Raw genomic sequence first — 24422 nt, 5'->3', positions numbered from 1 at the left:
TGGCAAAGCAAGCACCAATTCACTCACATTATAATAATTTCACAACCACTGTCTTCTAGAAAGAGAATCACGGCTACTCAGGGGAAGAAACAGTCATGGTAATTTTTGTTCAATGAAATGGCTATGGAAAATTCAGCTACAAATGATCATTTTCACTCTGTGACTAGCTACATCAGTCTTCACGATAGCGCCCTGCCCATCGCTGGGGCAGTGAGCTCTCAACTCTGCTCAGACTTACTGCTCACAAAGAGCTTTGAAGAGCTTCCACAACAGAAAAATAACTGTCATATGAACATCTTAGAGGTCTAACCAAAGAAAATAATTGAAAAAGAAACCTAATATGAAAACATTTCTGTGAGGAAAGAATTTAAACACAGAGAGGGCTTCTGAGTTTATTAACAGGTCTTGTTTTATCTCCCTGTTTAAATAATCTCCTTTACTGTTTCAAAAATACTCTTTCAAGAAAGATTATAAGATGGGACTGCTTCCATAGAGCAAATTACCAGTCCTAGTAGAGTAAAACTTTGGAGACAAACAGAAGGGGTTCCATCAGGGGGAAAACATAGTGATCAGTAGCACTGCATAAGGTCTGAGTGCAAAAGTGCACAGCTGCCCTCAAGCACATCCAGTGGTCTCCTGTGACTCATAGAGACTAAAAAAGAGTAGATTCAACTTCTGAAGAAGGTTGTTTGAATCACTTAATCCCTGTTCCCAGGTTCATGATCAATGGAGACTAACAAGAATGACTCAGGTAGTGTCAGGGAGGTTACGAAGTCTGGGGTGTTTCACGGCAGTCGGTTCCTTGCTGGTAAACCAACTGTGAGATGACAGAGACATTTTATGGCTTCTTTTCTCACTTAAGCACAGAACCTATCATCATTCTGGCTCTCTCCACATTGCTTTGTCATCTGTCAAGAACAGGGAGGTTCCCAGGAGTTTTTCCTTCTTGCACAGCACTGGATGAAATGGTCTCATACCAGTGCCAAGGCAGGGCTAGAAGTTTGAAACATTTGCTGAGGTCTTTAGGACTGGTCTGATCCTGGTAGACCCACCCTTAAGACCCGCTCAACTCTTTTGCTTTTTTTATATAATCACTGGAACCAGATTTAATGGGAGTAGCGAAAAAAGAAGAGGAACCTTTCAAAAGGTTTTGAACAGTCCAGGGTTCGTTCTTCTTTTTTTTTTCCCCAGAGTTTAGTAGTATGAGAAGAAATTTCTGTAAACCTGAGAGAGATGTGGCAGATTCAGTCAAAAAAAATTTTTTTTTTCTTTTTAAAGAAAGTTGTATAACAAAGGAGAGTGGTGCATAACTCTCTGAGCTACTGGCTGGCACTGAAACCTGGGACATTGATCCCTAAATCCCAGACTCTCAGACTGCCACAGAGAGTAGAAATGCCCTCCCATGGAGACTGACACAGAGGGGACTGAGAACTGCCCTTCACCTAAGTTTCCAGTACCCCAAACCAGCTCCTTTACAGATGCATGCATATCTCTGTATTGCAGTCTGCACTTTAAATATACCCTAAAGGCAAATTTAATCTCTTTCATTTAGCTTTTCCTCAATAATTTAGTCACACACATCCTTACACAGCACATCCACTCACTCACACACATAAACAAACAAATGAAGGAATGAAAACCTATGAATTAATCAAGCTATTTCCCTGAAGACTCTGAAAGAAGAAAGCAAGAGAAATTGTAAATGATATTTCTATTTGGGAGGCAGCTGGATTTTATCATGATGGGGCCATCCAAACATATAAATATCCGAGATGAGAAGGAAGAAGATGAAATGAAATGCATGGAAACATTTGTGCTGTCAGTAAGATGAAAGAATTAAGTTGTGGGTGCAACAGAAAACGATTCTTTAAATTAGACCCATATCCTCAGCATCATATTTAATATCCTTTCCACTAACCTGCCCAGAAACTATTCCTGCTATTCTCAAACTTGAACCTAAGCTTTTATTTTCTACAGCAACAGTGCTTCAATGCATAATGAATGTGTTACACCCAGCAGTTAACTAATGTGGTTGACAGCAGCCTAAGGTGAAGCCAGTACTTGCATTTCATTTGTTATTTGACAGCACTGCCCACTTGAACATTGATATACCTATTTACTGACCATTAAAATGGTTATATATATTTTAATTATAAGCCCGTGGCTTCAAATTGTATTTATAAAAAAGACATTCATTTCTATTCTATATATGACCAATTTAGTCTCAGAATGAAGCTCCAGGCAGATACTGCATTTAAGCACAACAGGATTCTGATTCTTCAACTCAGACCTGTCTCATTTTATCAATATTCTCTAAATGGCTATTTTCTGCCCTCTACACTTTTAAATTACAGGTACACAATGAATGTTTAAAATGAGCAAACGGGAGACTGAACTTGTTTTTCTAGTAAAGCATTTCCTGAAGAAAGAACAGTAATAATTTCAAATTATTCCCAGGAAGTTAAACTAAAAAAAAATAAAAAAGAAGGAAAAAAAAATGTTCCCTGAGAATTTTTCCAGACTGCAAAATTCACAAAATATCTCAGAAAAACGGATTTGGGAAAAAAAAAACCCCAAAGAATTGTAACAGTTTTGTAAGTGACTGTGAGTGTGAAATAGACAATTTATGGCATATTGCATATGCTTTGGAACTAGAAAAAACTCTTTTTTGACCAAGGCAGTTACAGACTTTTCTAGCAACAGAAACAGACACTTCACCAGAAAGGCAGATTTCTCTTTGTAGGTAGGTAGAAGACATAATTTCAAAATCGGCATCCAGATGGGTATAAACTTGAGTGAGCCTTCTAAAGGAGCCAATGTTGTGATGTCCACCAACCACCCATTGTCTGATGTAGAAATACATTTATAAATGTTGTATTCAATTTCTGCCTGCAGAAAAAAACAAGCATTTGGAATTTATCACAATTTACACACAGATCCCCAAATATTTAGTCTAAGATTGTATTAGTTACTTCTTGACTGTTAAACAAACAAGAGCCAAATTACTCTAACGGTTCCATTAATTTTATTCTGCTTCTACTGGACTACAGAAGTGAGCAAAGGTTAGAGTGCTCTGCATCTGAATGTTTAGAAGTTTGGTTATGGAAATAAGACAAAATGCTAACAATCATGAGGTAAGTTCAAACCTTTAAAAAAGATAACACTCACTTATCTCTTTATTGTGCATGCCTCTTTTTTTCTCTTTCTTATATCAGTCCTTTCCCTCTATGATCTGCAGAGGTGATCTTTTCACCTTGTTAAATCATCCTTATCAAGTCTTCTGAATGCAATAACCTCTTTGGCACATTACCTATCTTTTAGGATTTGTATTTAATATATTGTGTTCTTCTTTCTTTTTTTTTTTCCTAGTAGGTTACTCCAGAGCTCAGAATTGTTGGATTACTGATTGATTTCACAATTACTTTGTGCTATGGGTTGTTTTCATCTGTGTGACTCTCTCTGTTGCAAAATGAACACAAAACATTCAAAAAGTAAAAAGAGAGGAAAAAAATCCCTTTCTCTCTCTCACATGCACACATATATAGACAGGGTTTATTTAATTAAGCACACATTATTTCAGATTGGAAAAAACTCAGCTTCCTAGACATTTTTATAAAACAGAAGAGAATTCTGCACATACCAGATTCATCATCAGACAAATGACCTTAAGTCCTCTCTCTGTCCATCACCCATTTTGTTACAGTGTTTTAGGATAAGTTTTGTCCACTATCTGTGGAATTAAGACTGTCTACCAAGCCCTAACAATGAGCTGTACTTTTATGAAGTATAAAAACGATGCTAAAAACTGTACTGATGGTAGAGTACACCCTTGAAAAGTGAACCCTCCCCTACTGTAGTGCTGTGGTTTTATATGTGTGGTTATCAGGAAAATATGTCCCCACTTTCATTAATGCTCAATCCACTTTACAAGTCTTCTCTCCTCTTGATTTGATGCAGGTTTAGAAAAAAGAAAAATCTAACGTCAGTCTGGGATTGGTACGGGTGGACTCCAGGAGAGACAGGGGTGTGTCCAGTGTCTCATTTCTCTCTGCCTCTGCGCTGTTCATTATAAACAGAGCTAAGGAGGGACGCTGTGGCGTTAGAGAGTGAAGGTCAGTGTGACTTCCCCTGATGAATACAGGGATCAATACCTAGCTGGGTGAGATGAAGTTGGTTCTCTGCAAAAACAAGATTTCAGACTGCAACTAGTTACTCAAAATTGCTATTGAATGTTTCCAGCAGGAATATTTTCTTGTTATTTTTAAACACTTAATTGGCGGTTATAACATCAAAAACATCAGAGTGTTTTTATTTGAATTCTTACTTGGGGAAAAAATAGGTACTGGCTTTTAATAAAAAATTCCTTTTCACCAGAAACTTCATTGTATTTTCAAACTATTAGCATGAAACAGCTAAAATAAGCAATATAGAAACAGCTGAGCAATATATCTAGCTATACTTTCTTTTATATATATATCTTTCTATATGGATATGCATATAGGCAGTTCTTTGTCTAAAGGCACCCTTATCCTTCAAACTCTTATGTCCGTGCTCAATTTTAAGAAGGTAATGAGACCTAGTGACTCTGTGTCTTCCCAAGATTGCTGTATAAAATGTTTAAATATAGATGACTGACAAAGAAAGGGGAAGTTAGCTGGCTGATATGAGCATGCCATCCCCTGAAACTTTGCTTCTGTAGTGCTTTTTTTCCACTTCCACCCATATATTCTTATAACCCTCATTACTCAATCTGCTTGCCCACTTAAACCCCTAATTTCTACAGTACCGACACTCCTCAGGCATCAGTTGTTTAACAGTGGACCTGCCTGCTGCTCAGTATCTCTGCGTAATTTTTACCTATTTTCTGATGAAATACGATCTCTATCCTTCCCTTCTTTATAGCGCTTATTTTGGACTAATTATTATTTTAAAGACTTGATTGTCAGTTGAGCATCTGTCTTTACAGGAGCACTATCCCAGCAGACTGATTTGTTTCCAGTTAAAAAAAGACACTTAATAATACTACACTGCACAAAATCTCCCAACACGGTATGATTGGCACAGGTTTTTAGTGAGTGGATCAAAGCTGTTCTTTATAGAGCAGTGACTCACCATGGCTTGCATGTATGAAACCCTCCACTGGAGGGAACCAGTTCTGTGCTTGTGATAGTAAATTTATGCTGGCCAGGAGAACCATACTTTTAGACCACTATTATTCCTATTGTTATTGACATCTACAAAAAACATACAGTAAATTTAGCTGTAGAGAATTAAAGCTCATTTAATACAAAGCCTGCTTCATTGTAGACGGGTCAAGTAAAGAGTTAACTGAAAAATAGGTATATGAAACAACTGCTATAAAAGCATTTTTGTTACTATCTCTAGTTCCCATATTTAAGAAAGCTTGCAAAAAAAAAAAACAAAATGCAAGGAATGTTTATAAAAAAACAGAATTTCTGAAAAAAATCACATATTTGGGTGGAAAAAGAAGAGGGATACTGGGGAATAAAAAAAATATTGTTAACACTTGAATTATTTTTCTGTATTAAATTTGATCACTGCTACAGGCAAAATGGGGCCTCTACACCTGAAGATAAAGATGATCACAATCTCTGAGCCTACAAACAAGCACCCCAGAACACCAGAACACTCCAGCCATCCAGGCCCATTTCCAGGAACAGGACTTGACTTAATAAAACATACCTTAAGGCACTTGCTAGCTCTGACGCAGCAGCTTTCATTCAGTGGAGCACTAGTCCTGGCTGATCCACATGCTGCCTTCCATTACCCACTCACCAGTGATAACACCCAAATGTTTAGGAGCTCTCTAAAACTGCAAGTTACTTTGTATAGATTTAGTTAGTCCTTCTACACATTGGAGAGATTTTGCCCCTCATCACAGCCTCATAATGGCACCAGAATGAATGTGATATCTGAGATCTGGGGACTTTATCTGACCCCGTGTATGGAATACAAAAGCAGAAGAGAGGCCAAAACTCACACGCTTGAACCATACGAATACTGTCATTGACTTCAATAAATATACTGGTATGAAAAGAAATACTAAGAATTTGGCTCAATACGTGGAATTTCTATCCAATATATTAGGCTTTCCTGTTCTTTTAAAATAAAAAAGCACTTTGGATTTCCGTAGTATTTATGATAATATAAGCAAAGGCTCAACAGCTCACCAGAAGAAATGAATTCTTTATCTTTACATCCACAATGCTATAACTAGCACTTTTTAAATTCATAGACAGGCTTCCTATGTGATTAATCAATAGCATTAAGAAATAGAATTTTGGTATTTTTACCATTTTTGTGTCATGTTCTACAGTGAACTGTAGGTTGGTAATACAAGAATAATTTAGAGATAAATTAGCATAATAATTAGAAGCCTAGAAGTCTTTATAGTGTTTTTAATATTTATGCTTGATAAATATTGCTCTATTTGTCAGTTTATGCAGTATAAAGTGAAACTTAATATAAGAAGGTTATTAACATAAAATTAGCATAATGAGTAAAAAGCAAAACACAAAGGTAATCAAAAATAACAGAGGTTGTTTCCTCTTGCCTCTCTCAAAGGACATACTTTACACCCAAAAAACTGTGTTATGGAAAACAAATTTCATTTAAATTAATTATGAGGTTCTATTATAGCTGTGAAAAATTGATATCTTTTAACAGTTCTTCCAGAAACTGCTTTTTTGTGTCTTTCAAACTTCTTCCACACAGTCTAGCCACTCAAAGAATGAAATCATTTTGGTCACATGGTTTAGGAAAAATGAATTTTTAAAAAGGACATTTGTCCAATGTAGCAAGACCATTCAGCTCTGAGTTAGGGATGACATGAAAATGTCGTATGAAACCAAAGAGAGACTACAGATTCATACCTGTAGACCCTAACAAAAAATGGCAAACAGCAATGGGCAAATGATAGCGTTATCATTTGAAAGAGATCTATCAGCCAAATAATTACTTTTGGACTTCTAAAGTTTTAGGTGAACATAACATTTGAAGCCTCAAGTTGCATGCTTCAAAGTTCATGGAGACCAACTCTCACACGAGACACCTGACGCTTATTTTTGCTGACTTGTACAGCTTCCTAGTGATTCTCAAAACTCTCTTTTCAATCTCCTTCAACTACAGTTTCCAAAAGTTTGTCCTGTACCAGTGAAATCCATGGCTTTATAACCACCTCTCTGAGACAAGGGCAATGACTTAGCAGGGATGAGAGCTGACAGAGATGAGAGAGAATGGAAAGAGCCCAAACCATTCCTTAAGCTCCTCTGATATGACCCACATCAGGTTTATGAAGGAAAACGTTACAAGACTGGTTAAACCTGGCTAAAAGGGGCTTCAAAACTATTGAGTCATTATTCCTTGGGAATAAATGTAAGAAGCAGTTAAGCTTCTTTCTGATATCAGAAGCTGAAACAACAGCAAACATCCAGAATATATATCAATGCTCAGAATTAAGGCCTGAGAATGGAACAGCATCACTTGGATGGGTTTTGAGAAGATTTGTTTGTCTGTGAAAGACAGAAGAGGAGAGAAGCTGTGCAGACAGACATCTTTAGGCCCACACATTTAATTCTCCAAGGGATACAGGTTGCTTGAACTCACTCCGGTACAGCAGTATCACCACTACACCCTTTTTCCCTCAGCCCTGCCTACCAAGTTAAAAAACCAGGGAGTAGTCCATGGGAATCACTACAGCGGCTCTGTAGTGTTTGGAGACTTCTCAAAGCATTCTGGCAATTTCTCCACTTTTTTGATGCCTTATGAAAAAACTGGAACAAACAGATGCTTGTGCAGAGCGCTATTCTGGGGATGTGTGTCCACTTGCTACTCATCATGTGCACATGCAAAAGACCACAAAGTGCAAAGCAAGAAAGCCATGTTTGAAGACTCAATGACCTCACCCCTTACGTCATCTTCCACAACTTGATCCTCCCTATTGCTTAAAGAGAGTGACTAGCACAAGCACTCACCTACAGCTGAAAAGTCAGCAGCCGCCTTTAACCCTCTCCTCAATCTCCAGTGATGAGAATACAGGTATAACAAGGTGAATTTGCATACATGAAATTTTTTCTAACTGAAAAAAAATCACATTCTTGACATTTCTGCTGTAGTTGGTACAAGGAGACGAGGTCCTAAAGTCACTCACAAAGCCATATCTCCTTGGCAACATATACAGTAAAACACAGCTTGGAATTATTGCTTTTTTCTAATACTGTTATATTTATGGTACCCACTATAGTATTAGTCATCAGAAGGCAATTCTTGCTTTATGCTGAAAATTTATGATCCTTTTCACTCCACCAGTATTTGTGAGATATACTAATTACCAATGTAAGGATTTGTGGAAGAGATCTGGAAATAATAGAAATAAGCCTTTTAACAGGCACAGTAATTATGCAGACACAACAGATGCTAGTAACAATTTTCATTTCTGTGGAAAAATGATTAAGGTTTAAAAGTACAATAACAAAGAGGCATAAGAAGAGTACAAGGGGGCGTAGATGACATGAGACAATGTATGTGTGATCACAATTGCTAATTTAAAAAGAACTTTCACACTGGAATAATCTCAAAACCATCTCCTCAACAGCAATCTGTTTCCCTTTCATGCTATTTTCCTACTTCCTGTTACCCCAGTTCAGCTATTTACCAAAGTTATTTCAATCTCCACTTCTGTCTTCTGTCATAGGCAAAATGTCAGACCAGGTGTAAAACCAGATTCCTGAATATCTGCTTACTAATAACTCTCTCAGAACCTCTCTTAAAGTTTTATATATTTGTCTCTAGCATCCTGGTAAACTCGAGTAATTGCATATCAAATTTTTTTAACCGCCTCATACGGGTAGGGTGTTTTTTTTCACCTGGTGTCCCAAACCACTTTGTGCGATGTGTTAAGTTCCAGTGCAGAAGTGGTTATATATCAGTAATGCCTAAATAGACTCCTATAAAAATACACATATATAGAACAAGAGCCAAGTCTTCAAATTACTACCAAGCTCAGTGTTTCATATAATGAGTGGTGGAATTAAAGTTCATAGCTCCATTTGTGTTAGTGGTAGACTTCCTGTTAAGTCTAAAAAATTGTTCATTGAGATAATTAAAGTTCTGGGCCATCTCACCCATCAATCAGTCTTTCTTCTGAGCACTTAACAGTTATTGCTGAAGAGACTCCAAAATAACCCATGAACTCAGCACAGGTTTGCCAGAAACTATAGGTGCTTTGAGATCACTAGGAATTAAAGGTGGCATATAAATCAAAGACATTGTCATCATTTGATGCTCCTGAAGTCTGCACTGAAGTTACCTTAATCATTAAGGGTTGGTATTGCAGCCATTTGCATTGGAAGTCAGGACTACAGTTTAATTCCAAGATCAAAAAGGGAGGTGAACTGGCTGGTGAGGTGTTGAATCTGACATTACAGTAGAGATCCTGGCAAGGGATCCCAGAGACAGAAGTATTTATGGAGCTGTCCTTCAGAACAAAGCAGAGAGTAATAAACCTGTTAAAGATATTTTCAAATCAAACCATTTCTACCCCAAATGTTCACACAAAAAATAGCTTAGCAAATTCCATTGCACTGTGGAAGAAAGATTTGCCCCCTACGCATGCAATATTTTTTGAGAATGGTGCACGCCTCTTCTTCACACAATACACCCCAGAAGCTACTGAAAGAAAAATGACTCAGTCCACACTGTATTTAAGTGTGCTAGGTATTTTGTCAATTATTTAATGAAATAGTGGGTATGCAGGCGTGACAGCATACAAGAGTTAGCTTTAAAATAGGCACTGCCAGCATTGTGGCGATGGTAGTTTTGAATTTAGTATGAACTAGCCTCTTGATAATTTTTTTCAGTTTCTTTGGTGAAATTTGCAACTAAAGGGAATTCTTTTCATCACAGCTGCCCTGGTAATGCGGACAAGGTTCTCCAGCACAAAGTTGATTTGAATAGAGATGTACAAGCAATGCCACAATCCAGATGCCACCTCATGGTAAAATTTCACAACAATTTAAGGAGTGCTGTGTTCAGTCATACCTGCTTGTGGACTAACCCTGGGAGGGCAGATCAAGTCCCTGAGTGCTCTCATATTGTGACTTTCCCACCATCTAGTGGCTAAAAAGTTACAGATAATAAAAACTCTTACCTGTCCTGTACCTCATGGAGATTTTTTTTTTAATTTTTTTTTTGTATTAGTAAGGCTCCTTGTTTTTTAAGGAAAAGATTAAACAAGGCTACTTTACAGCGGCCATTTTCTGCTTCAGCATCTAAGTTTTCACATTGAAAAAAGTTTCTTACTCCTAACATAACATTTACAGCAGACAGGACTCCAGAATAAACTCTTACAGTGGTATTTGCCAGCAAAGGAAAACAAGAGTTTATGCCCAGTGGGGTATCAGCTTCAACAGCTTATGATACTTTAAATTAAGGAATTGGTACCTAAATCACTGCTGACTGTTACACTCAAGGGAGGACGAACATCAGAGCAGGCAGATCATATTAGAAATATTCTAGTTTGACAAGACTTTGCGACATGTTAAGGTAGGTTTGAGAGTGTGTCGCTGTCTGCTGGGCCCTCCCCTGTTCTATTACAGACTCTGGGACAACACTTGAACACACAGGGGTAAGCTGGAAGCTGTGGTTTTCTGCACTGTTTGCTGTAACATATCCAGAGATATTTATGGAATTAAAAGTTCAATCACTGCTCAGTACTTTCAGGTATGTGTTCTAGAGATGTCAAAATGGACGCTTTTAATTTATGGCAAATGCTCGCTTTATATATATCCTTCAAGTAAGTGACTTAAATCTATTCTGTGAGCATATACAAAGACTAGATATTAGCATTTCTGGTATTTACTGAGATTAATTCGGAGAGTGTTTACAGAAAGTGATGAAAAATAAGACACTGATCTAGCTTCTGTTGTTCTCTGGCAAACTTAGCAAGAACAACACATGAAATGTTCGGTCATAATCCTTTCTGTGACAGATTTTTGCAGGAGTTAAAAAGTACAAAAAATAATGCTGTTTTTCAAAAATGTTTCAGTAGTTTGTAATGTACAAAACAACCAGTGTGAGTAAATACCCCCTTTTTTTTGTATTTCCAGGTAAACAGCATCACACTATTAGCTCTCAGCTGCATCCTAATGGTGGAAGAAGCAACATGAGGAGAACACATTTTTCGTGGGTCTTGTCACGTAGAAAGTCTAATGCTACCTAAGCACTCACCCCAAGAACAGTTACTGAACGGCTGAGACTGCTTGAGAAGCCAGAGCAGTATTACAAATAAATAGATGCCTTCTGCTACATATATGCTGTAACATATACATATATGTTAGGAAAAAAAAAAAAAAACACTTTCAATTGGTTTTAAAGTTCTGTAATTTAATTCTTCTTACAGGATAAAAACATTTAACCACCTTAACAGTAAAAAAGCAAAAGTTTTGCTAACCCTATAGGATACATCTGTATTTCCCGTCTAAAGCATAACAGGTAAAATTGTACAGTGGTGTTCAAACACATATCCCACCAGCTTAGGAAAAGTTTGGATAATTCCATTTTAAGTATATTCCTCCGCCTGCCACTAGTACATATGTACTCTGGCCATCATTTTCAAGTTCAAAAGTAACACAAGATCCTCCTTTTATACTTGAACATAGAGGAGTATTTAAGGGTACATGTCAAAGGCAGTTCTTAGGAGTTTGAGCTGCTATAGACTCCCTCAGTGGAAGTCACAAGACTATTTCCTGTGGTCAAACCTAATATTGAAAAACTACAATTAAATATCCATCTGTCCCTTTCTCCTGCAGATTTTTTCCAAGTCTATAGTGTAACTTTTCTGCTTTGCCAATGGAATCACTTGTACTTTTAATTTTCTACTTTAGAATTCTCAAAACATCAGTATCTACCCTTACATTCAACTGAACATATGTGGATTCCCAGCTCCTCCTATACCCTTCTTCCTATCTATGACACTTCCATTTACTTTAATCTATATTTTCTTTCACTGCAATGCTCTACACTAACATTTTTTTGGCAGTGGTTTTGACGTAAACCCCAGTCTAAAAGTGAGAATTAGGAAGGAAACCCATTCACTTTCTTACAGAGTCAAGGGAAGAAGAGAACAGCCAGAGAGGGTCCTTGATTTAGGGTGATGAGGGCCACGTTCAGTACTATTTTGATTCATTTGCAATAAAAGATTTTAAGCATTCTCCTCTGATAGCTATGGGGATGTGAGGAAAAGGTATATCAGAAATTATTGCAAATTAAATATTATAGGTAACAGACATAAGGCAATCTCCTACGGACAGATCTTGGTATCTTACACATTGTGTATCATAACATCACCTCCTATGGTAAAAATAACTCAGGATATCAAACCCTTCTGTAGCTATAAACCGACACAGAGTTATAACTGAAACACTTCCACAAAGCTATTAAAAAATCATTGAAAGAACAGATCAGCTTTGAGGTACCTCTTGAGAACTAGCCTATATAAATATTATTTTTTTTACTGCTTTGTGCTGTGTATTTGTTTCTTTCTCTTCAGAGTTTTGGCATTAACTGGCAATACACGGCAGGGAACTGCGTGCCTCAGAGAGATTTACTGCAACCTCAGCATAATGATACGGGGTGAAGAATGCAGCATCTGGTGCGTATAGACAGAGACCTCAGTACTGCAGCGCTAAACGTGCATCAGGACTGTGGCTACACTTTGGAACAGTCCAGTTATATTTTTACTCTGACTGTTCCAAGGTTAGCGTGAGGTGGTTTCCTTCCAAAAGCCAAAAATCCATAGTGGTACTAAGGAAGGGTCCATCTTTCATGAAATATGCATAAAATTATCTTAAAGCTTATAGCTTTAAGCTTATAGGCTGTTTGCTTTCCCTTGCCAATCCCAAGCAAAAGATATCATTGATAGCATGTTCAGAGACGGCCCCATTTTGTTCTCCCTGCCAGTACTGGTAGTTTTGTCACTGGGGCTGGAAAAAACACAGATCTGATCTAGAACCATCAAATACCAAAAATTCACAGACAGCACCGAGGTGAGTATTCACAACACAGAAACTTCTAATCTGGGAAGCTGCCACGCAACTCACCACCCTGGCTCCGCTCCCTCTCCAGGTTTTCAAAATAGCAAATGTTAGTTATGAATGGCTTTTGTAACTCATGTTCTTGTCAGCAGACGAGGACTTATTCAGCAGTATTCACTGATTTTAAATAATGAATAAAGAACCCAGCAAGTTGTTACAGATAGTTCATAAACAAAAAAGTGGCAGAGCTCATTTAATAAATTATTCATTCGGAATTATTTTGCTAAATCTAATATACAGTACCTATACATATGGGAGGGAAAGTGAGAACATTAACAGCTTTTAGACATATTTTAGAAATGTTCATGTCAATTGTATATAATTTTCAAGGTTAATGGCTTTTTGATACATAATATTGGAACTCCCATTTATTGTACATATCCTAGTTGCAAAACCTGTTTCATTTGCATAATCACAAATTGCAGTTGAGCAATCCTCAGCATGTGGTTATTCATTTGATGAAAATGTAAATTTCAATTTTATTTTTGTTCAATTGCATACACACTGCATTTACTGAATATAAGAAAAAGCATTTTAATTTAACCAATGAATTCAGCTCATTACAAGCTACTAAGAATGCTGAGTAGCCCAGAATTTTTTAACAAAATGCATTTTTAAGCAATGATTTACAATTAACTTATCTTTTTATTTTATGTTTTAACACCTAGAAAAAGTTACTGTGTTTATTTTTATGCAAATAAATTCCCTTTAGAATGTAAGATTGCTCCACCATTTTAGATACAAAATTAGTGTAGTAACATTCAAAAGAAAGGCATTCAATTTAAAAAAATAATTAAAGGGAGACACTTAAAGCCAACATTGAGTGAAATCTCTGAAAAAAATATGGTTTCTTGTGCTTGGGACCTAAAAGAGACTCTGATGTAAAAATGAATACTCAGATCAACTGATCTGCTTACACAAGCTGAGAATCTAGGCCTGGCTGTGTTGGAAGGGTAGCTAAATATATGACTTTTTTACTTACAAACTGGATATATTACATAGAGGCACTCCTGCGAGACAATAGTCAGAAACTATCTTGTAAAAGTCTTGCATACAAACCCGATTCAAGAGCTTTAAATTACCTCTTTTACAGTCAAGAAACTTTAGTGATACAGAGAAACATGGAGAAAATGAAACTTCTGTCCTGCCTTCTTCAGTGATGTTACAAGCCTCTGTTACTGATATTAACGTTCACTGTCATTGAGCCAGCGAAGCAACTCTCATCATGTAGTTAATGAGAGCTCACTCCTCATCATCAGAGCTTGGGCATTTCCAAGCTACAGATGAGAGCAACAGGTGGAGACTGTGATCCTCAAAGGGACAATTTAGTTGACTGAAATTAATTTGCTCTGACATTATAACTACTACTTCTAATTAAGCCAAGTTCATGATCTTTATAGAAGAGAAGTAAAGCTTAGAAAGATGAACAAGTCCAAACATTTTGAGATAATATAAGTAAAATTTCTACTGAAGCAACTTTGGACTTAATTAAAAATGTATCTGATAATCACAGTAAGGGGCCTTATTTTAATAAATAATTTTTATTGCATATCTTGCGAAGATTAACCTGGATTCCATTTCTCTTCAGAGGTAGCACAAGTATAAGTAATTAAACTTTACAAATTGATAAAATCTAGCATTAGAATTCCATGCTTGCTTTGCTTCCTCCAACCATTCTCTCTCCCCCTCCATAAAACAAGCTTATTCGTCTGCATTGTTTAGCTGCAGTCATTGCTTTCTTCTGACTTTAGAATAGATTATCTCTAGAAACAACTCTACAACAGCCATAGACATGTAGACACACTCCTCCTTTTCACCCAGAAATCCTGACTGGATGGAAAAAGATGACTTGGGACACCTGTCCATAACGTCTTGATGTCCCACAGCTCAGTCAGGCAAATAACTAGAACATCTAGAAATAGCAGAAACATTTAGTGCAAATACATAGATCCACTCTTTGGTGATAAAGGTCAGTCAGCACGTGTGCAGTAAACCTTATCTACTCATCACACACAGGACTTGATGTGACACAGCATATGTTCAAAGCTTTCTGGGCACACGGGATCTGCTATGTATGTACTCCATCTGTGACCCACACGTATGTCCAACACAACAGGAAAATGTTGGGCTTCCTATGCATGCTTTGTAAACCAAAGGTCATCACAAAACTACGACGTTACGAGGCAACTGTAGCCTTTGCTATATCTGGTCTGATAACGTCTGATATGAATGAGCAGCAACATTTGGATTACAGCATGTGCTACGAGCCAATACTCATAACGGGACCAAGTGTCCCTGCCAATTGCTAGAATAGCTGGCTTGAACGAATGAAAAACATTCAAAAAAGGAGAATGAAATATGTACTTTGTTATGCCTTCGCTCCAAAACTAAGAAGATTCACAGTCATAAAACCTTGTGGTAGCTTGTGGTTTCCTTTGGGCAACTCGTCTCTGAATTTCATTTTCCTGACCTATCTCATGAAATTCCGAGGTATACTTCTGGCAAAACCAATGGATTTTGATGACTGCTGTACAATACAAATATCGATTACATATATTTTCCTGGTAGAAAAAGTATTTTCTTTTTTCTTAGAAGTGATAATTCTAAGCAGAATGCAATGAATTTAGAAAGTCAGAATCATCACTGAACTTGTCTACAGTATCTTTATATATGTGTGTATATATATAAATACACATATATTTAGCTACAGGATTCAAAATCCTAATCTACTATGGTGAGTTCCCTTATTTTCTAAGCACCTAAAGTAAACTGAGAAGAGATACTAGATATGCAATGGGCAAATTTCTAGAAAGAGGGATCCCTCCTAGAAAAGAGAGAGATGAACAGCTCGGCCAGCTGGCATTTCTTTCAAATGATCTGGCACAGTACCTACGCTAGCTAATTTTCATGGCCCTGGTTGAGGTCTTTGCTGGGCATTCTCCAGGCTGCTTTGCTAAGCCTCACACCAGACTGCAGGGCTCCCCTCCATCAACACGGTCCCTGGCTCTCAAAGCCATGGCACACTTTTGGACAGTCTCCCTTCAGAAGCAGACCCATGCTTTGTCAAGAATTTACTGCCTTGAGACCAAGTGGGCAGTAGCACCGTGGTAAGCAGGTAAACTGAGTGGCACCTAAAACCAGAGTGATTTTCTATGTGCTTCACACTGCATTATCCTGTAGAGAGTGGAATTGCTAAATTTCACAGAAAACAGTAAGGTGAAACAAAAAGAATAGTTCATAAAACCTACTAACCTATCACTTTAGAGGACAGCATAATTGGGCAGACCAAATTAAGAGCTCTGTATTCAGCTCCTTATGTTCTAACTCTACACATCTCCTTGTTTGATTAAGACAACTCAATTAATTTGTATTTGTCCCAGTTTCTTCTATGTGTCAAATGACAGTACTGTTACTCTGGTCAAAATGGTACAATATAAAAATATAGATTAAAGAGAAAATAAGAACTATATAAAAATAATGTAACATTGTTGATGTCAATGCCAAAAATGAAACAAACAAAAATATTCTCTTGGTGTTTGCATTAGCAGCTTCAACTATCACCAGGGGATTAAACAACAACTGTAGGAGTAATTCAACCAGTGGTTGAATAACTTAATTGAGCAAACGTGTTTAATGCTTAAGTTTTTCCATCTCATGAAATAAATACGCATTTCCAAGCCAGCAAAGCCTCCCACATCCCCTCCTGCTGGACCACACCCTCACGCACTGTGCCCCGAAGCCAGTGGTTTTGCTCCATATGTCACTGGGTTTAAGCCATCCTATTTGCTTGCATGGTGCTATTTGTATCAAATCTGTTTTTCAATGTACTGCATGATAATGACATAAAAAAAAAAAAAAAACCAAAAAAAACCCCAAACAAAACTCTGATCATTAATCGCTGCATTTCTGACAAACCTGACCAGGAAATTCAGTGTGTGCAGCTATAGCTGCAAACTGAGAGCTACCTAATGAAAGAAAATGTAATTGCTTGAGTGAAAATGGAGGCAGCATTCTCACGTAAGACCACCATGAAATGCTTCAGCATTTATATACATAATAAACCCACAGTGAAGTTTTGTCTTTGTACTTTCAAATGACCAGGGATTCTATTTAATTATGTACATAATAAATGGATAGTATTCCTTTTCTTGTACTCCATTACTGTTATTTCTTTGTTTGTTTATAAATTATTTGCCAGGTTCATTTTGGAAAGAAAAAGGATGGCCACTCCTCCAGGAAGTTTACAATCTAAGAAAGACAGAAATAGAAAATGGAGGGAAACCCTATTCCAGTTTTACTATTTTGAGTCCAAATCTAATAGAAAAAGAGGACCAGGGTATAAAATTTGCTCCAAATTGAAAGGCAGATCCTCAGCTGGTACAAAATGCAGCTATGCCAACTGACCATACCCAACTGATGAGATAGCCCTGAATTTTCATACATCCTATCAAATGCTGTCAGCAAATTCATTACACTAAAAAAAAAAAAAACCAAACCAAAAACCTAAGTAGTAAATTACCAGTGAAATAAAATAGAATACTAGATCCCATATAGTATATCACCTACACATTTTTGTCTTTGTGCAAAGCCAGGCACCAATTCTGCCATTAACAGTAGTTATAACTTCCTCCCTGAAAAGCTCTGAAAATGTTCTAGGCTGATATAGTCCCTGTTAACTACGTCTTGAAATATCACAGATATAAATTTCACTGTTTCTTTCTGCTACACTCAGAAATAAATCAAAAAGCTTGTTTAAAATAAGAAATTATATTACCAAAACAAGCCTACTTTTTAAATTTAATAAAGAGTATTCTATTGATTATTACCTCAAAGAATTTTTATGCCACAAGACTACAATGGTAGTACAATCACAATTCAGCATTAGTTACAAGGCAAGCAGCGCAATTATTCAAATGTGACCTATTTTTATCTTAGAGACAGTTTTTCAATTTTGAGTTCTGCCTTTATTGAAATGAGAATGAACTTTTTGTAAGATTTAAAGATAATGTGCTTGGTAGGACCATGGAGACAAACACATTCCCTACAGCAGCTCACGTTTCTTGCTATAACAACACATAAAATACGGTGAACCTTTATCGGCAAGATGTTTGGAGAACCTGGGCTTCCTTTAATATACCAGTATCTTTCATCCCTGAAGGAAGATAATACAGCGGATCTGGTTATGTAGGCCCGAAGCTTCAACCGGGAAAAAAGAAAAAGAAAAAGGTAATAAAAGATGCAACTGGCAGAATAATTTTAATGAAGTTGTTTCACCTTTACCCTAATGTAAAAATGTGAGGCTCTTGAATAACCATCTGGATTTACATACTGTGAGTCAGAATATAATTATGTGACCTATTCACAGCTTCAGCATCTAATCAATTGCAACATTCTCATGAACCACACACTTCAAGCCATCCTCACCTTAACTGCGAAAGCAGCTTCACTAGGTAGCACAGACAATCGAGGGTAGACAAGGTAAAATTCACATTTGGATTAGGCTGCAGGAGAATCTTTCACAATCTGACTCAGTACAAAATCTTCACGAATAAGGCACTTAAATTCAGTCATCATTTTAATAGTGGAATATAAATGGTACTTAGATTGTTTAGTGCCTTCCCCCCACATAAGGATTCCAAGGCACCTTCACATAAAAAAACATTGGTTACTCATGCATTATAAACAAAAGGACCCTCCTAAGAGACTTGGACCTTCTCAGGACCAAGTATAAGAAGCAACGACTCTCATATTTGAGAAATGCAAAATCTAAAGGGTTATATGCAACAGGATTTAGGATTTCTAAGTTATTGGGAAAAGTCATCATTCAAGACATTCTGAGTTAAAACAGAAGCAGATATTAACGATCTATGAGAAAAAAGGCCAAATCAATGTATTTATAACAATTTTTGTGTGAGCTCTTCTCAGAGACCTGATTTCAGAACTGTTGTGCTCCAAAACCAGAGGATAAGTAAAGCTTCCAGCCAAAGAAATACGACTGAACAGAAATTTATGCAAGGATCATTTGGTGGGCATTAAAATAAGCTTATGGACAGATTCATAATACTTATCATAGGCAGAAAAGTTATATATTCCAAAAGCTAAAAAGCAGGCTTCTGGGCCCAGCTGAAGTCACATTGTTTCTATTCCCTTGATCGAAAAGAGACAAGTACAGAGACTTCCAGAAAAAGCAGGTATTTTTGTATCTAAATTCAGGACCTGTGAGAGGAATCAGACTCATGATGGAGACTAGTTTCTCTAGCTGCTCATACTTGCTCTTGAGATGCACATTCTTCTCACATTTTATGGAATTTGTTAGCAAAAATAAAATTACCTATTAAGTTACAGAATCTCCTGGGTTTTTTGATAGACATTTGAAACTCTCTAAAACATTCCCTTGGCTTCTGACACGTAAATTCCATAGACGGGTAGTAGTCCTAGGCTCAACACTAGACAGTCTCCATCTTAAATCCTGTTGTTGAACTCCCCAAAGACTGATGTATAATCCCAGCATGGACATGCACAGACCATAATTCTCTACAGGAAGCTCTGAAACTTTGTTAAATTTTCCTAATTCCATCTGAACCAGTCCGTATTCAAAGAAAATTGCCCCTGAAGTCAATGGCAGTCAGAAGTGCCCCAGTAAAGACGAGGATTTAACAGTGTGTTGTTAGAAAGAAAGAAACAGAGCAAACTAAAGAAACCTCAAGTTTCTAATTAGTGAGGCTCTAAGGCCACTGCAAGAACACAACCAAATACAGGGTCTGTAAAATAACACCATGTTCTTTCCAGCACTTTATATTCTCAATGGGCCTGATCCAATCCTTATTCAGACAACATTTCACAGACTTCAGGCACGTTGCTATGCAGTGATCTGCGATCTGTTTCATTAATCCAGAAAAATTCTAACTAGCAACACAACACCCTTTGATAATCCCAAAGCACAGCAACGAAGAAGAATGTTTACTACTATCTAGCGAGCCATACATAATATAACTCATCATCAAACTTCCTTCCTGCAGCAGCAGTAAAAGAAATCTGCAATTTCTTTTACTTGAATCTTCCACAAACATCAGAGTTCTAAGTATAGAGATAACAGAGTCAAATTAGACGCTGTGCCACTAAAATAACAAATGTACCCAATAAGGATTACAAAGCAAGGCAACCAAAAAGCTCATGTGTATTTTTACACCCAGTGCATAACAATTTCGAGTCCAAATAAGCGCTCTTTGTGTGCTGCAGGAAGGCGGCCCAGCCCCCTTTCGCAGGAGAACAACTGTAGGTGCAAAAGAAACATCACGGATGTGTCCACAGAGAGAGCTGAGCTTCAGTGCTCTGCTCCTCCAGTACAAGGCCAAAGTGTATTATACCCCAGGTGGTATATGCACCTATCTGAAACAGAGAATCACTCCTAGGGCAGAGAGATTAGTATTGTGTATGGGTATGATCTATTTTCCTATGTAACTTTTATTAATATTTTAATATCGAGACTGTTTCTGCTCTATAGCATTGAGCAAGACATTTAAAGTACAGACTAATTATGACTGGCGGGCTGATTTAAATAAGAACTGGTTACAAATCAGTTTATTATAACAAAAACATAATGTTGGATTTTGGATATTTAGCACTATACCATCTATCTTTACAATTGTACATTTATAGTATTTTTGCTGAACTATGTCTGCAAATCCTTTAATGCTAAATTGTATTATAGCATCTTCCCTCAGACCTATTTCAGACACTGAAAAAAACTGTCTTACAGAATGCGGCAAACTCTTCCCTATAATGCAACTCTTTCCCTTCTAATTTTGTTCATCTGCATAAAGGTAACTTCTAAATCTGTCTCAATTAATTTTTATATACACAGTGAATATGAACTTAAACAAATAGTGCTATACCCTCACAGCATAGAGAAATGCATGTATGGAGGCAGAGCAGTCTGTCTGAAGGAGGAGGATGTGAGTTTTCAAAATAGCCCACTGCTGGTGTCCAGCATGTGTCACGAATCCTCAGTTCATTAAGGAAACCAAACACAGGAATGGTTCTCTGCAAGTAAGTCAACAAACAGAGTTTGAGTTTTGTAACCTGAGAACTATAAAAACATTGCAAGCAAGTACAGACACAGCTGAGCCAATATATTGTAACATCACTCAATTATCTCTACTCAGGACGGTAACACAAGAGATGATGACTCCGATATGCAACATGTGAGGAAAAGACAGCAATATACTTTAGCTTAGGTTCCTGCCTTTCAGTGCTCTTAGCCAAAGACAGCAAATTATGGAAGCAAAAAGGGGAAGAGAGATTGGTAATATTTCTTTGAAGCTACAATTGCATTTAGGTAGTTTGTGCTCACCTCTCTTGCATTTACATCTCATGAATGCTCTAAGAAACAAATCTGCCAACTAAATGTCTGCAGAAACTGCAAATTTTGAGTAAATGCTGGAGCACCTGCAAAAAATTAGTTCATAATTCAGAAAGACCAGATATTAACGATGGAAATCAAATTAGAAGTTTTACAGTCACCAAGCTGCAGAACACCAACTACATGACTTTTAAGTTCAATCAAAAGAGCCAGTGCAATTCAATTTAGGTAAACCAAGCACTTGTAATTGATTTCTTCTGCCTTTAATTTGCAGATACAGATTAAGATTTGTTAGTTGACATGTTTCAGGGAAAAATAAAAAGTATATATTGGTTGCTGACAATTTATAAGAAGAAAAAGTGCTGAAAGAGAATAACATAAAACACTCATTTTGAATTACAGATTTGCTCTAGAGCATCTCCTGGGAGGAATTTTTGGGTACACAGAAAACACACTTTTGTTTAATAAAATGGAATGTGCTAGAATACAGAACCCCGTATTCATAAACGCTGCCCCTTCCCACGATGTCTAGGTGGTTGGACACATCTTCTAAACTCACATGTTATAGCTAGCACAAAGTATAGCTTTATTAAAGTTAATTCTGGCTCTGGTATTTTTCAAACATGCATAGTACAAATATTTTCTGAATGATTAAATCAGGCATCTCCAAAGCTGACAGATACTGAAAAGACTCAATAAAATAGAATCACTCCAGGCTCACCCACCTTCTGTAATCATTGGGAAAAAATGTGCTTTTCCTATCACTGCTAAAAGATGTCTTTTTGAGTGGAAATTAAACTATGTGTTATTTAAAAGGCCATGAGATATCAATATATATTTATGTGTGTGTACAGGAAACATATATATTGATATTCATTAATTATTTACTAGAAGTGTTTGTTTTCTGAAACCTTAAAGAGTACCTCCATTAATGGTAAAGAACAGACAATTCTGACACAGAAACTCAATTTATAAACACCAGTGAAGGCAGTGGCCTCTAGTGAGCAAGGTAATAGATGGGGACTTGAAACATGTGGATTTAATTCAAACCTGTACCACTAACTTGCTGCATGACCAAAGGGGAATCACTTCCCTCTTCTGCACCCTGCACTCGCCCAGTCCATTCGGATGGCAAACTGCAGGAGGGTAGGGACTGCTGAACTTGCCACAGAAGCCTCCCACTCTCTGTTGGAACCTCTAGATTACAGAACTATAGTGACAGTAATCAGATGAGAAACACAGGGAATGTAAGTCCATTTCCATCACCAAAATACACCTCCATCAGGAAAACACAGTGATGCCATGTACTTTATTATAAGATTTTCTGTGATAACCAGAGACGGAGTCTAACCACGTATGTCACTGTGTCAGTACACGAAACAATTGACTCGATCCATAATCACCAGGCATCAAAGCAACAATGGGATCAGTAGTTCCTTGCACCAGAGGAAGGACACAGAGTGGAGTTTCTAAACTCCACGAGAAACATGTCTGACCTAATGCATTAGAGAGTTAGCTACTGGACTCATGAAGCTGTCAGCAGGACTTCCTGAACGGCAGTTAAATACCTCTGAGCTGCTTTTAACATGTATCCTGTTAACGTGGCAGATAGATTTTTATCAAAACGCTAAAACACTCCAAGTTCTTCCATATAAACTGACTCCAGACCTCTGCAGTGTTAGTTAATCCAGTCACTGTAACCGAATTCGTTGCCACCTGTGCTTTTTTCTTTCTAAAAGTATAGATTTTTGTCTGAAATAGAAAGCGTGCTCCACGCAATGTCATACTGACCACAGAGAGCTTTCTATAAAACCCAAAAGAAAGCTACTTTTACAAGTTCCTCCTAAGCAGAGACTAAGTTTTGGAAAACATTACAGTTAAAAGGTTGCACATATGCTTATGAATTTGGCATTTTCCCCCCTTTATTCTTTATCATTAATAACATTTACATTAATGAAGGCTGAGTAGGGGAAAGAGGTGTCCCTTTTTTCATTGTTCCTCATCTTAAGTTTTAATTATAGCTTCACAGCTCCACAACTGATTACGATGAGGTAGTGATGACTGCAAACCCAGCAGAGGAGTAGCAGGAGGAATCGCTGCATACAAATACTCTGTTACCCTGCAGTATCCTAAATATTTTTGATTTAACAAGCAAGGACAGAGGAAAAGTACATATGTCAAATAATCTGAATTTATGAAGTTTTCCATGAAATGCAAATGCCCTTAGAGGTGAAAAAGTGTTGATTAGGAGATGTATAGCATTGCAAAGATGCTGGATACGCAATATTTCTCAAATTAGATTCAACAAAGTACTCTGCAAACTATCTTCTTTTTAGAAATTCTCAGAAACTCTGACAAATTGCACTGCAGGCATGGCACACTGTAAGTCACTAATACTGTAATTAGCTGCTTTATAACACAGTGTGACTATAGTCCTCAGCTGAGAGATAATGAAATAAAACATTTCTAATATTATTCTCACAAATATTAATATGGAAAGTGGATATATTAGCTTTCAAGAGAACAGAGATTTAGCCTGGCATGGAAGCACTGTGAAAGAAATGGAAAAATAATTTCTTTTTGGCAGGAAAGAAGAGAGGTCACAGTATGAGAAGGTAAAACATACCTGAGGAATACAAATTTTTGGATACAATTTGATGATCATTTCTTTCAACAGCAGTCCATCTCTCTTTGCCTCTCTGCTCATACCACTGCATCCCTTGAGCGGCACGGCCAGCCAGGCTGAGGAACCGAGCAAGGTTAAAGCTCTGCCCCCGCTTTTCAGAGAAATCCACTGCAGCCCCTGATCCAGTCCTTGCCATGGCTCACGTAACACAGGGGGCCAGCAGCGCTGGGCTGAGGGACTGGAGGATGAGCACAACCATTCTGCTGCCCTGGGCACAGGCGATGCTGCACCTACCACCAAGCTGTGGCCCAACACAGGTGCG

General features: G+C 37.4%; 1 long non-coding RNA gene across 1 annotated transcript in view; it reads right to left on the bottom strand.

The window, feature by feature from the left end:
* Positions 1 to 2678: 2678 nt before the first annotated feature.
* Positions 2679 to 24422, bottom strand: part of LOC142087323 (uncharacterized) — a 93507-nt gene continuing 71763 nt past the window's right edge. Inside the window, exons 2-3 of the long non-coding RNA XR_012675416.1 lie at positions 3169 to 3459; positions 2679 to 2889 (exon numbers count right to left, since the gene is read on the bottom strand). This is a non-coding gene — a long non-coding RNA (uncharacterized LOC142087323). The remainder of the gene's footprint in view (positions 2890 to 3168; positions 3460 to 24422) is intronic.

This window comes from Calonectris borealis, chromosome 12, assembly GCF_964195595.1.
Source record: "Calonectris borealis chromosome 12, bCalBor7.hap1.2, whole genome shotgun sequence".
NCBI classification, from domain to species: Eukaryota; Metazoa; Chordata; class Aves; order Procellariiformes; family Procellariidae; genus Calonectris; species Calonectris borealis.
The sequence above is the reverse complement of the archived record's forward strand: the minus strand, read 5'-3'. Positions and strand labels throughout refer to the sequence as shown.